This window comes from Rhineura floridana, chromosome 4 (assembly GCF_030035675.1).
Source record: "Rhineura floridana isolate rRhiFlo1 chromosome 4, rRhiFlo1.hap2, whole genome shotgun sequence".
Classification (NCBI taxonomy): domain Eukaryota; kingdom Metazoa; phylum Chordata; class Lepidosauria; order Squamata; family Rhineuridae; genus Rhineura; species Rhineura floridana.
Window position 1 is genome coordinate 38,463,850 of NC_084483.1, and position 12,052 is coordinate 38,475,901.

Here is a 12,052-nt window from a genome sequence, read left to right on the forward strand (position 1 = left end):
CTGCTTAATTAGGATATTTTCTGTCTTCCCCAGGGAGTTACTCAAAGGCTTAACTGAAAAGCTTTGCCTCGATGGAAAATGCTCCATGAATGCAAAGTCTTTATTATTTTCTCATTATTAAAACAGTGAAACGCAAGGGAATCCGCCAATATTCCTAATCAGCAATGTAATGAAATCATTAGCTTGGACATTTGTGGAGACGTGTAAGACATTTTGCTCATTCTGATATTATAAGGTGCTGATCAGACTTTACAAATCTATTTGGTCTGGGCGTTGCTTTTCACAGTTTGCAAATGAATCAGGGAAGGTTTCGTATGCTTGCACAAGATCTCCCCCCAGCAACTGTTGTACATAAAGCTGTTGTGCAGGAAATGTTGTGCTTAAATATTCTACCCTTTTACCAGACTGTTTTTCCCCCATAAAAGTGAAGGGGGAAATTCAGAGACTCTCAAGGGGCAGGTGGATTTTAAGAATGTATGGTTACCTTAAAAACAGGGGTGGGGAACCTTGTTCAGCTTGACCCGCATCCTCTCAAGGTCAACCTCCCAGAGGCCACATATCAGTGAGCAGAGCAACAGATGCGATTCTTGCCTTTTTAACAATAGGCTACATGCGCAATTGAGAGGTTTCCGCACACACAGCCAGACAAGTAAGAGACATTATCACAGTTCAATGGCACATTCTAGCCAGTCAAAAGCACTCAAGGGGGGATGGACCCAGGTGTGGTTTGGAGAGAGTCCAAGGGTCAGAAAGAGAGGCCTGAAGGGCTGCATTTACCCCCCAGGTCTGAGGTTGCCCACCTCTGCCTTGACATATTAATTGGCCATGCATTTCCCCCCTTTGTAACTCTAATAGCAGCAGCAGCAGCAACAACAACAACTAAGCATCAGTAGGAAATCCGGCACTGCAATCAGGCCAGGCTCCGACTGGATGCCATCACATGATGACTGTGGGGCCATCTCAGGATCCAACACATCCCAGGCTGGCTCAGCCCCTCCCTTCCCCAGAACCCCCTTCCCATTTGGGGGCTTTCTGTTGGCTGCTGCTGCTGGTTTCCCCACATGTGGAACTTCTGCTTGCCTGCCCATTCAGTGGGCAGAAGTGGGAGCTCAGCACTGGTGTAGCGTCATGGGCATTACTCTGCAGGCAGAGACAGTCCCCTGCCCAGCCAGGGGGTATGGATTGCACAGTTAGGAAAGAGGAGGACAAAAAAGGACACAGATCTGCATAACATGCGCATTTGTGAATGTATATGTACAGATGCATATAGATGCAAATGTTCAAACGCTTATTGACATTTAAATGGAAATACAGTACATCTCAGCATAGCGGTGAAGACAGTGACTGGGTGGCCTGTGTGCCTGCCCAGTCTGCTGTCCAGGTGCTTCTCGCTGTTGGTGGGCAACTTCAAGGCCTCCTCCTGCTCTCTCTTCTGATGGTTTTTTATCTTTCAACTGGACTTGGACTGAGCAGCCCTTCAAATAGAGGGCACATTCAAATGGAGGACTCTCTTCCAACAGCCTTTTAGAAAGAGGACTGCCCTCTGTGGTGGTGGCTTGTGGGGAAGGGGACGATGGAGACGGGGCATCCTCCTAGTGGTGGCAATGCTGTACTCATCAGGATGGGAGTGGGGGTTAGGCAGCAGTGAGGTCAGGAGAGCGCCAGTTGGAGGCAGCAGTCCTGCAGCTGCACACACACTTGTGGAGCTGCTGCTGCAAACCTGGAGCTCCCGTGACCTCTCTTCTCCATCTCACCCCATCCTCATCCAAATGAGAGCAGCACTGATGCTGCTGGGGGGGTGCCACCACCTCAGTGCCCTCCTCACGAGGCACTGCTGCTCCTCTTCTCTGTAAAGGGTGACCTACGGATACCTTGTTCCCATAAATCACTAGCAGGTTAGCGTGGCGCAATTCAAGTAGGCGTTGCAAACAATGTTACATTTGGGTTGCACAAGTTGTGACCCACCAAGCTGAACATAGCCCAGTACAGCCACAGATTGTGGCCTGCTAGGTGCTTAACAAGTCCAGGCAGGCAGCACAAATAGCTGGTTTATGAAACAGTGGTGGACCCCCCTACATGGTCTGGGTTTAGCGTGTGTGTGTGTGTTGTGAACTGTGAAGGACTAAGGCTGCAATCCTAACCAAGGGTTGTATTCAACTAAGTTCTACTCAGAGTAGACCCATTGAAATTAATGGACCTACCCCATATATATGAACTTCAATAGGCAATAGTGTAGTGGCAAATTCAGAAGTGCAGGGTCCCTTCATAATAGTCACAGCTACACCCCGTCACACCCATGCTTCCTTCTAAGATTATACAGCCATATTGCTTTTGGCTTCTCTATCATGTCATCATTTGATTGTCCTTTCTCACTGCCAGTGATATTCCTTGAATTACTTCAGTGTCTACGCATTAATCTACCTGCTGCTAGAGTATTCTAGAAAAGAGGCTGACTCACCTCCTTTCACTCTGATTGGCTTCAATCAGCAGGAAAGGACAAGGAAGCAAATTAGAAGACTCTTCTCAGTAACTAACACACCCTTTTCATGCTGATTAGCTCATAGGACACTGGAGACATAGGGACCCTACTGGGACCTGGTTCCCTAAAAAGTAAGGGGTCTAGGATCCCCCAAGACCCTAAACTACAGCCCTGTCAATAGGTCTACGCTGGGTAGGACTAGCATGTCTACTCAGAAGTAAGTCCTATTGAATCCTGGTAAATGGAATTAGGATTGCAATGTAAATTACACCATCCCTCCTGTCTCCATAATTGTTTTCTTTCAAAGGCAGGTACTCAACTCCAGTAAATATCTGCAAAGCCTGGCTACCTCTTTTTAAGTACTGTTCTTTGCTCCTACACCATTTATATGTACTGCTATGAGGACAGATTAGAAATACATCCTTTGTACATTATAGTCTACATATGTTTACCCTCCTGGATGGATGTTTCTTAGTCCTTAGCTTCTGATGAAGTGGGCTGTAGTCCATAAAATCTTAAGCAGTAATAAATTTTGTAGACGTTTAGCTGCCACAAGACTCTTTGGGTCCCTCTAGACATCCTTTTTATTGTGCATTCATAATGATTTGTGCTCATGATGGTGTTGAGCTGTTTATACGCAATCCCACTTTCAATACTGTTTGGGCCTGCAAAGGTTTTGGGGAGGACACACTACTTCGTTTCCACTTGAGACATGTCCTGTAGCTTCCTGCTGAAATCCTGTGATTTTTCATACCACAAATGTCCCACTTTTTATTTGGTCCACTTTTGTTGTGCTGTAGGATGCCCCTCCAGACGGCAATAATGCATTAACAATAAAGGGAACTATTGCAGAACACGTAATAACCTGGAATGATGTATGAATGGTCCAGTACAAATCCACCATTAATATACTGTTATCGCATCAATAACATGTTGCATTATTGACCTGCAAAAAAAAAAAAATCAGTCTGGAGGGGCCCTTTGTTGCTTTTGCTGCAAAACACTAACATACCTACTCCTCTGGAAATTTTTGACTTTGTTTCAAATGTCACAAACAAAGAGTCTGTTTGAAACTTTTTTCTTTTTTAAAAAATATTGCAGCAACTAAAAACGCTGGTGAGCCTTCTCGTATAAGGTCTTTATCAAAGCTCACTGGGGTTAAGCAGACGATATTGGCATTTGAAAGGTGTAACTGTAGCCTGTATCCTTTAGACAAGCAACATTCTTCTCTGCTGATGGCTATAACTGTTTCTCTCCTGAGCTTCTGCATCCCTGTTCAGAAAAGAGCTTTGATTCAGCTATGAAGGCAATGCGTTCAAATAAGCAAGATAAAATACAGTCTTCACTTCAAATAGCATTTTTCTTTTGATATATGTGATGTCCAGAATGCTTAAAAAAAAAAAAAAAAGGCCTTCCAACGGGCTTTATTTAAAATACTGCCGACAGATCCCATTTTTATACTGAAAGCTGTTGCTGTATTAGATCCAGAGAAGAAAGTGAGGCCCTGGGACAATTTAAGCGGTTGATTCTGTGCAGGCCCCTTCACATGCTATACGCATGAAGGTATACTCACATGGGAAGCAAGGCTGCCCTTGCCGTTCAATCTGGGGCCCCTCCAGCCATTTAAGAAAAAGAAAATGACACTGAAAATCCTGACAGGGAGCTCCAATGTAACATGTAGTTTGGCCCTGAGAACAATTAACTGGAGATTGCAGAAGGTGAATTTGGATCTTCTGCATACAACACATGCCCTCTCCCACTGACCTATGGGTCTTCCCCAGTAAAGATTCTGTTCCCCTAGGAAAAATAAGCCTGAACACATCAGTGATTCAGCACCATGATTTATGGCACTTTAAATTCAAGGGGGCTGGAATCTGTGTCCAAACGGAACCTTTTCAATTTCCTGCAGGCTGAGCCTGACAGTGCACCTTGAAATATCATATCTGCTTGTCTTTTCTGTCCTGTTTGTTTGAGATGAAACAGGTGGCATACAATAACAGAGCAGGGAGGCAACAGTTGCGCAGCACATCAAGCATGAGTGAAAATCTCCCAAAGCTTCTCAGGATATTGGCTGATGTTATCTTTGTTTGTGGGAGAACTTGCATGCCCGTTGAGCTAGGAATGACCAAAGTTAAATTAACACAGTGTAAATGGTACCAACAATGCAAATCTTCTTTTCAGAAAGATGAGTAAATGCATACATCTGGTGTCTGACCTGTTTTACAATTAAACATAACAGCAGCGTGGTGGTGGTGGTGGTGGTGAAAGAAGGAACTGAGATGTTTTCATTTCAATTTAGGGCAGACTTAGTTTAGCCCATGGTCCATTCACCATCAGTTCCTGACCTTGGAGAGACTTCTTTGGAGGAAGGGACTTGGGACCATGAGGAGAACCCTGCTCCAGTTTCAAACCTGGGGGAACCTGCAGTTATCCAAAAGCAGCCTGAAGAGCCCTATGGCAGGGATGCTTTACTTGGGCCTTTGACCTCATCCTGAGTCCTGCCTTGATCTACAGTTCTTTCCCATCACTTTCCGAAACCCTGGTCCTCAGGAACAAAGGTGGCAGCAGACCCAACAAGAAGTCCAGAGTTGCCTGAGGAGTGCTCATTGGGATGTCAGCCAGCTCTCTTGCCAAGGGTCTCATCAGGAGAAGAGAGAGGATACAACTGGCAGGTTTGCATGCAGGCCCTCCTCCCTCTTTAAGACCAATCACATTCTTTTGAATGCCTGAAGAGGGCTTTTGTCTCTGCTGGGCTTGGGTTCCAGGGCATGTCAAGCCATCACTATGCTGAAGCTAAGTGGATCTGGGTCTGGTCAATGTCAGGATGGGAGACCCCCTTGGAAGCCTGTGAATGCAAGCTTGACTTCCAAGGTGGAAGAAAAGCTGGATATAAATGTACTAAATTAAACTAAAATGGTTGTTGGAGGGGAAGCTGTCTTTGCGAGTGCTTGCCTCTCCCCAGCTTCACACACACACAGATGAAAAAAAGTCCTGGGTCAAATCACTTTTCATAACACTGCTACAACTTTGTTCTGTATGGCATCCCAGACTGATTTGATGCTCTCCCTAGTGAAATTTCTCAGGTTCATATCTGTGTCTTTCGCTGGAAATTGAAGACACTTTTAAAAGGTTTTCAGTGTGTAACCCTAGTTTTGTTCCTGTCCGTTTTAATGTGTAACATCTTTTACTTTTGCTCTTGTAAGGGTGGGTTGTATTTTTGCTTGCTTATTTTTGTTTATAAGTGTTGTATATTTTCAACTGTCTTTTGGGTGGGTAGAAATGGTTTGTTATTGTACTTGCATTTCTGTTGATTATGCTATATGGTTTTATTATTATGCTGTACTCCACTCTGGGGACTTCTTCTATATATAGTTTTGGGTCTACATGAGAAAAGGCATCATTCGAGAACTGCACTGCAGTCCAGCTTTTAGTGAGGAAGTAAAACTAGCATAGCTAGAGCATTAAGGCTGCAGTCTTATGCACACTCCTATGCAATTTATTATTGCTATTGTCATTGTCCTTACTGTTAGAAGAATACACACTTTTTGGTAATGCTACGGGGCCTCTTAAACTTGACAGAGCTGAAGGCCTCAGCATGTACGTGGTTTCAGATGTTTATTGTAGTATTTTTACTTTAAATATACAGTATATTATTCTTTTCTACAACAAAATACTGCTTATTCCCAAGTGACTGTGTTTAGCATCAGGGCAGTATAGTCATAATGGTGCTGTTTTATGTTGGGTTTAAAAATGCAAAACTGTACATGCTCAGAGTATTCCTGTTTTTAATCAGGGTGGGAAAATCTTTTTCTTTTCTTTTTCTTTTATATATCAGCAATGTAGGATGGTATAAGACCATTAAGTCCAGGTTCTAAAATTATGTAACTGCAGCACTGGATTGAAAGGAAGGAGTGTACATACCCAGAACTCTTGGTCATTTGATCAGTGAATGGGGCCACCCAATGGCCATTCTCATTCCCATTCCCATTCCCCTATAACCACAAGGCAGCAGAGATCTTCTGGGAGAAATGGAGAAGGAACCCCTTACACTCTTCATTCTCTGGCTAATGACTGGGACCCGGTTGGACTACTGCTCCTTGCTGGCATTAATGGTTAACCTCTTTTTCAGTCCACACCTTTTTGACGCAGTCAACTGAACAATCCCATCATCATTTGCCACTCAAAATTAGTGAAGTTGCTGCACTAGTAGGAAATCAGAACAGTAGCAACAAAACAGTTAATTAAATGAGGGTGATGATTTGGAGCTTTATGTCTCCAGGATAATTCCACTGACAAAATGCAAATCATGTTACTTGAAGCAGTCCAAATCAGTATCACCCCATTAGAGCCTGCAGTGGTTGTTCACGTTTATGTCCTTCATGGATCTGGACTAGATGTTGTACGAGAAATCCAACACACACTTTGGAGGGCCAATAGCAAACAGAGATATGGGTAAATGAATATTTAAACAGCACAAATATTAACTCACTGTGTTTTCTTGACAAACCCAGCCATTAACGGGAAAGGTTAATTATTTGATATACTCATATCTGCAGATTGCAGACAACAGTATATTCTGGGCTCCTCTCTCCACTGCCCCTTCCCAGATGTACACAGCATAGAAAGCTACATCTCCCTCTTGGGAGGGGATGGGAGAGGGCTTCCTTAATGAGTCTGAACCTTTTTGCTTCAGGGGTCAGTTTATATTACTGGAACAGGCTGTATGCTTCCATGAATGGAACTCAACTAATCTTCTTTGGGAGTTCATATGCTCAGTTCACAATAAGATTATGGTCTTTAATAATTATTTTACAAAAGAATAAAAAGTGTACAAGATTATGAGGGGCAGTTTTATTACCCTTTGTTAGGACTGCCATGCTGTTCCAAGATTTGGTACCCTCCCCCAAGGATATAGGATCCTAGTATTTGTTCTGTCCACATCAATGATATAGAATATACCCCAAATATATGTTATATGAGGAACTCCAACATGCCATGTGACATTTAGGAAGCATTCTTATGATATCTTTGGTTTGTATCCATCTAAATAATATTCAGAAAAGATCTGCTGAAATCTGCTGAAATGGATTTAATTGAGTCATGACCATATATTTCAATTAGTTTATTAATTAATTTATTACATTTATACTCTGCATTTCTTTCGTCATAGAGGCGGCAAACATGCAGATCCCAGGCAGTCTCTCATCCAGGCACTGACCAGACTCAGACCTGCTTAGCTTCAAGCAAAGTGGTGCCTTCAGACCATAGCCTGGGGACCAGTTGCATCCATTGTTTGTTCCATCCATTTATAGTCATACTTGGAGAAGACCCATTGACATTTATGGACATAACTAACTTAGGTCCTCACATTTGGTCTACTCTGAATAGAACTCATTTGGATACAACTTAATGGATCTACTCTGAGTATTTCTTAGTTGACTACAACCCTCCATAACTAAAGAGAGTATCTCTCATTAGTGCACCAAGTGGATGGTGGCAATGTAACATATGTCTGCAATCCTGTGTATACTTTTACTTTGAAACAAGCCCACTGAATTCAGTAGAAAATTACTTCTGAGTATAGATTCATTCATTCATTTCAAAAAATAAATGTAATTTTTTAAATGTCTTCAGATGGGTGCACAGTATATAATAATAAATGCAAGGTCAAATTTAAAATGCAACATATAAAAAGAAGCCCAAATAGCAGTAGAAAAGAAAAATAAATGCAGCACCAGCAACAAAAGTTATGTTTGTTGTGTTTTCTTAGAATTCTTGCACATGCCATTTCACAGAACACCATTTTTAAAAAGTCAAAACTTTTCACCAGATAAAATCAGAATCACTGTTTACTAAATGCTAAGGCAAATAAAAAGGTATTTGGCTGCAATTCTATACATACTTGTCTGGGAGTAACTCTCACTGGATCCAAGAGCAGTTACTTCTCACTAGGCATGCCTAGGATTGTGAGGCGATTGTACTAAAAAGTGGTATAGAAGTTTCTTAAATAAATAAATAAACCTGGCAGCTTAACCATAGTGCCAGGCAGACCACTCTGAGAAGCATACATAAGAGGGGCAGCACCAAAAATGCCCTTTTCATGATCACCACCATCTTAGCTTATTAAGGGAGGGCACATACCATGGACTGCGAAAAAGTCAAATAATTGGGTGTTAGAACAAATTAAACCAGAACTGTCACTAGAAGCTAAAATGATGAAACTGAGGTTATCATACTTTGGACACATCATGAGAAGACATGATTCACTAGAAAAGACAATAATGCTGGGAAAAACAGCAGGGAGTAGAAAAAGAGGAAGGCCAAACAAGAGATGGATTGATTCCATAAAGGAAGCCACTGACCTGAACTTACAAGATTTGAGCAGGGTGGTTCATGACAGATGCTCTTAGAGGTCGCTGATTCATAGGGTCGCCATAAGTCGTAATCGACTTGAAGGCACATAACAACAACAACAAAACATCCTTAATTGGCTGCTGTTGGAGACAGGATATTGGGCTATACTGACAAACGGTCTGAGAAGCAAGAAAGCTGCTCTTAAATTTCTTGTTTGTCTGATGTCATGTTGAACTATATGAAATACCTGATTATGTCAAGATATATTACACTGGGATAGTGAATACTAGCTATTTCAACAAAGTCAGATGATTCTATTCACTTCCTTCCCCCCCTTTTTGTATGACTGAAGCACTTTGAATAGTGAATAGTCAATGACAGATGCTTCGTTACATGAATGGAGTCCCAAGGGATCTCATGAATTGAATAAAGAACTTTGTTTTGCTTACAGATATAATCAATCACTGTTTTACAATTTTTAATGATTTCTCAAGGCTCAGTTTCTTTGCTAGGATAGTTCTCTCTCTTTTAATTCTGGGTTGCAGATGGATGCTTTTCTATACATCAAAATAAATGGAACCCTAAGTATATCTATATTTTGATGTTGATGCATCTCCAGAGGCTGGCACCAGTGCTAAAAGAATGACATCAAACAAGCAAGGGAGTAAAATGCTCTAGTAGCCTATGTTTTTTTCTTTGCACTGTAGGAAACTGCTACTTTATGCCATAATTTTTTTTTTAAAGAAAACAATACTGTACACTCCAATGATCATAGGAGCAGTCCTAGTATTGTGATTCTTATGCTTGGTGAACTTGGAGCTCTATTTTATCCATAGTTTGTCTTTTGGAAACATGCTGGATATGACTTTAACAATTTGCTAATGCATTTACTATCAGATTTACTAAAGCAGATCTACCTATCCACCTGATGTTTAGCTCACCCTTCCTCCAAAGAATATAGAGGGCCTACATGGATTCGCTTTTATCTTCATAGGGAGATAGGTTAGGCCAAGAGATGGTGACTGGCCCAAAGTCACCCATGAAACTTTGTGGCTGAACAGGGGATATATATCCTGCTCTCTCCAGGCTATCACTCTAACCACTACACTAGAATTCTGCAGATTTTCAGCTCTCCTGTCTGGGTTTCCACATCACGGAATTGGGGAGTGGAAGCAGATGTATCTTTATGTCATCAGCATGCAGATGCATTTGCAAGGACACATAGAGCACCATGTGTGTGCATCTGTCATTTCAGATACTGCAGCTGGTGAATTTCATTTTGAACTGTTGGCAATATATTGCAAGACAAATATGTTTTGCTCTGTATTATAGAGTTAGATCCAGTGTGTCCCTTTGTGAATGTAGTGGTTCCTTTCATTTGCAGAAGGGACTGAAATTGTGTACACACACCCCACTTCATTAAGGGTGCTGGGAATTGTAGTCTGTGATAGGTAAACTACATCCCTCAGGTTTCTTTGAGGGAAGTCATGTGCTTTACTTGTATGCTGTGGACATAGCCTGAGATCCAGTGGACTCTCGCACTGAAGGAAGGGGGGAGGCAATTTTTGCCAATCCTTCCCTTCTGCCTAAATTTCTCTGTGCTACTTCCCACACTAGTTCAGAGGCTCCTTTGGGGAAGCATGGGGGGAAGATCAGCAAACACTGCCTCCTCCTTTCATCCAATGGGGCCATCTCATGAGCGGAAATTTGCTCACAGGAAGTCTGTGTATCCAACTCTAAAAAAATATAGGCACCTTTTTGGCACTTAATTTAGAACAGGCCGAGTTACAGAACAGTAAATGAATGCAATAAGCATACGATAAGCAGCACTCTGTGGCTGAGAAAGAAAGATCCAAACATGGGGGACCCAGCAATTCTCATGTGTTTAATTTTCCCAAACATTTAGAAAGAGGGGGATGATTTTAAATGCTAAAGGAGTAAACAGGTAAGGAATGAAAAAAAAAATTCACAACCACCACCCTCAGCTTAACACGGCTGCTGTCTCTTTCTTTAGGCTCTTCTCCCCACAACTGGAGCTCCAGTCCCCAAAAGTGTCCATGGCTAAGGGATAATATGGGGAAGAGGAACTGCAGAACGGTGAGCCAAGTGAGACAAGAGGCTTCAGCATCCCTTACCTGTGCACTCTCTTTGCTTTTCAAATCAGTTTCCTCCCCACATTCATTCTTGAGTTTCCAGTAATGAAACTACCATTATTAAGGTTGTTCCATGTCTAAACACATGGAACTGTTACTGGTCACATCCACACTAGACATTTAAAGCACACTTATACCACTTTAACAGTCATGGCTTCCCCCAAAGAATCCTGGGAACTGTAGCTGTTAAGGGTGCTGAGAGTTGTTAGGAGACAGCTCATAGAGCTACAATTCCTAGCACTCTTAACAAACTGCAGTTCCCAGGATTCTTTGAATCATGCCATGACTGTTAAAGTGGTATAAGGGTACTTTGAAAGTCTGGTGTGGATGTGACCACTGTAACACAGAATAAAAGAATTCATTTGTATAGTTGGGTATGAACAATTGATGGATTCCCTAGTTGTGGAATAGTTCCTCAACACAGTTCTCAATAGCAGATTGTGTATGTGCACTGGGAATGACAGCATTCACTTAACATTAGAACAGTTTAGTATAGTTTTACTTCACTTGTCCTGGAGCTGTAGAGGTGAAGAGAAGCGCACTCTGACTCTGCCACCACCCAGGACACCAAGGGCCACTGGGAGATTTTATCCACTACCTCCCAGGAAGAGCATCATGGCAAGGAGAAGACCAGCCTAACGCCATTCATAGAATATTAGAGTTGGAAGAGGCCTATAAGGCCATCGAGTCCAACCCCCCTGCTGAATGCAGGAATCCAAATTAAAGCATACCTGACAGGTGGCTGTCTAGCTGCCTCTTGAAGGCCTCCAGCGTTGGAGAGCCCACCACCTCCCTAGGTAATTGGTTCCATTGTTGTACTACTCTAACAGGAAGTTTTTCTTGATGTTCAGTCGAAATCTGGCTTCCTATAATTCGAGCCCATTATTCTGTGTCCTGCACTCTGGGATGATTGAGAAGAGATCCTGGCCCTCCTCTGTGTGACAACCTTTTAAGTATTTGAAGAATGCTATCATATCTCCCCTCGGTCTTCTTTTCTCAAAGCTAAACATGCCCAGTTCTTTCAGTCTCTCCTCATAGGGCTTTGTTTCCAGTCGTTGATGCCTCC

At 42.4% G+C, this 12,052-nt stretch overlaps 1 long non-coding RNA gene across 1 annotated transcript in view; it reads left to right on the forward strand.

Moving 5' to 3' along the window:
• Window positions 1-7,336, forward strand: part of LOC133383012 (uncharacterized) — a 32,048-nt gene extending 24,712 nt beyond the window's left edge. Inside the window, exon 3 of the long non-coding RNA XR_009762150.1 lies at window positions 4,779-7,336. This is a non-coding gene — a long non-coding RNA (uncharacterized LOC133383012). The remainder of the gene's footprint in view (window positions 1-4,778) is intronic.
• Window positions 7,337-12,052: the final 4,716 nt, after the last annotated feature.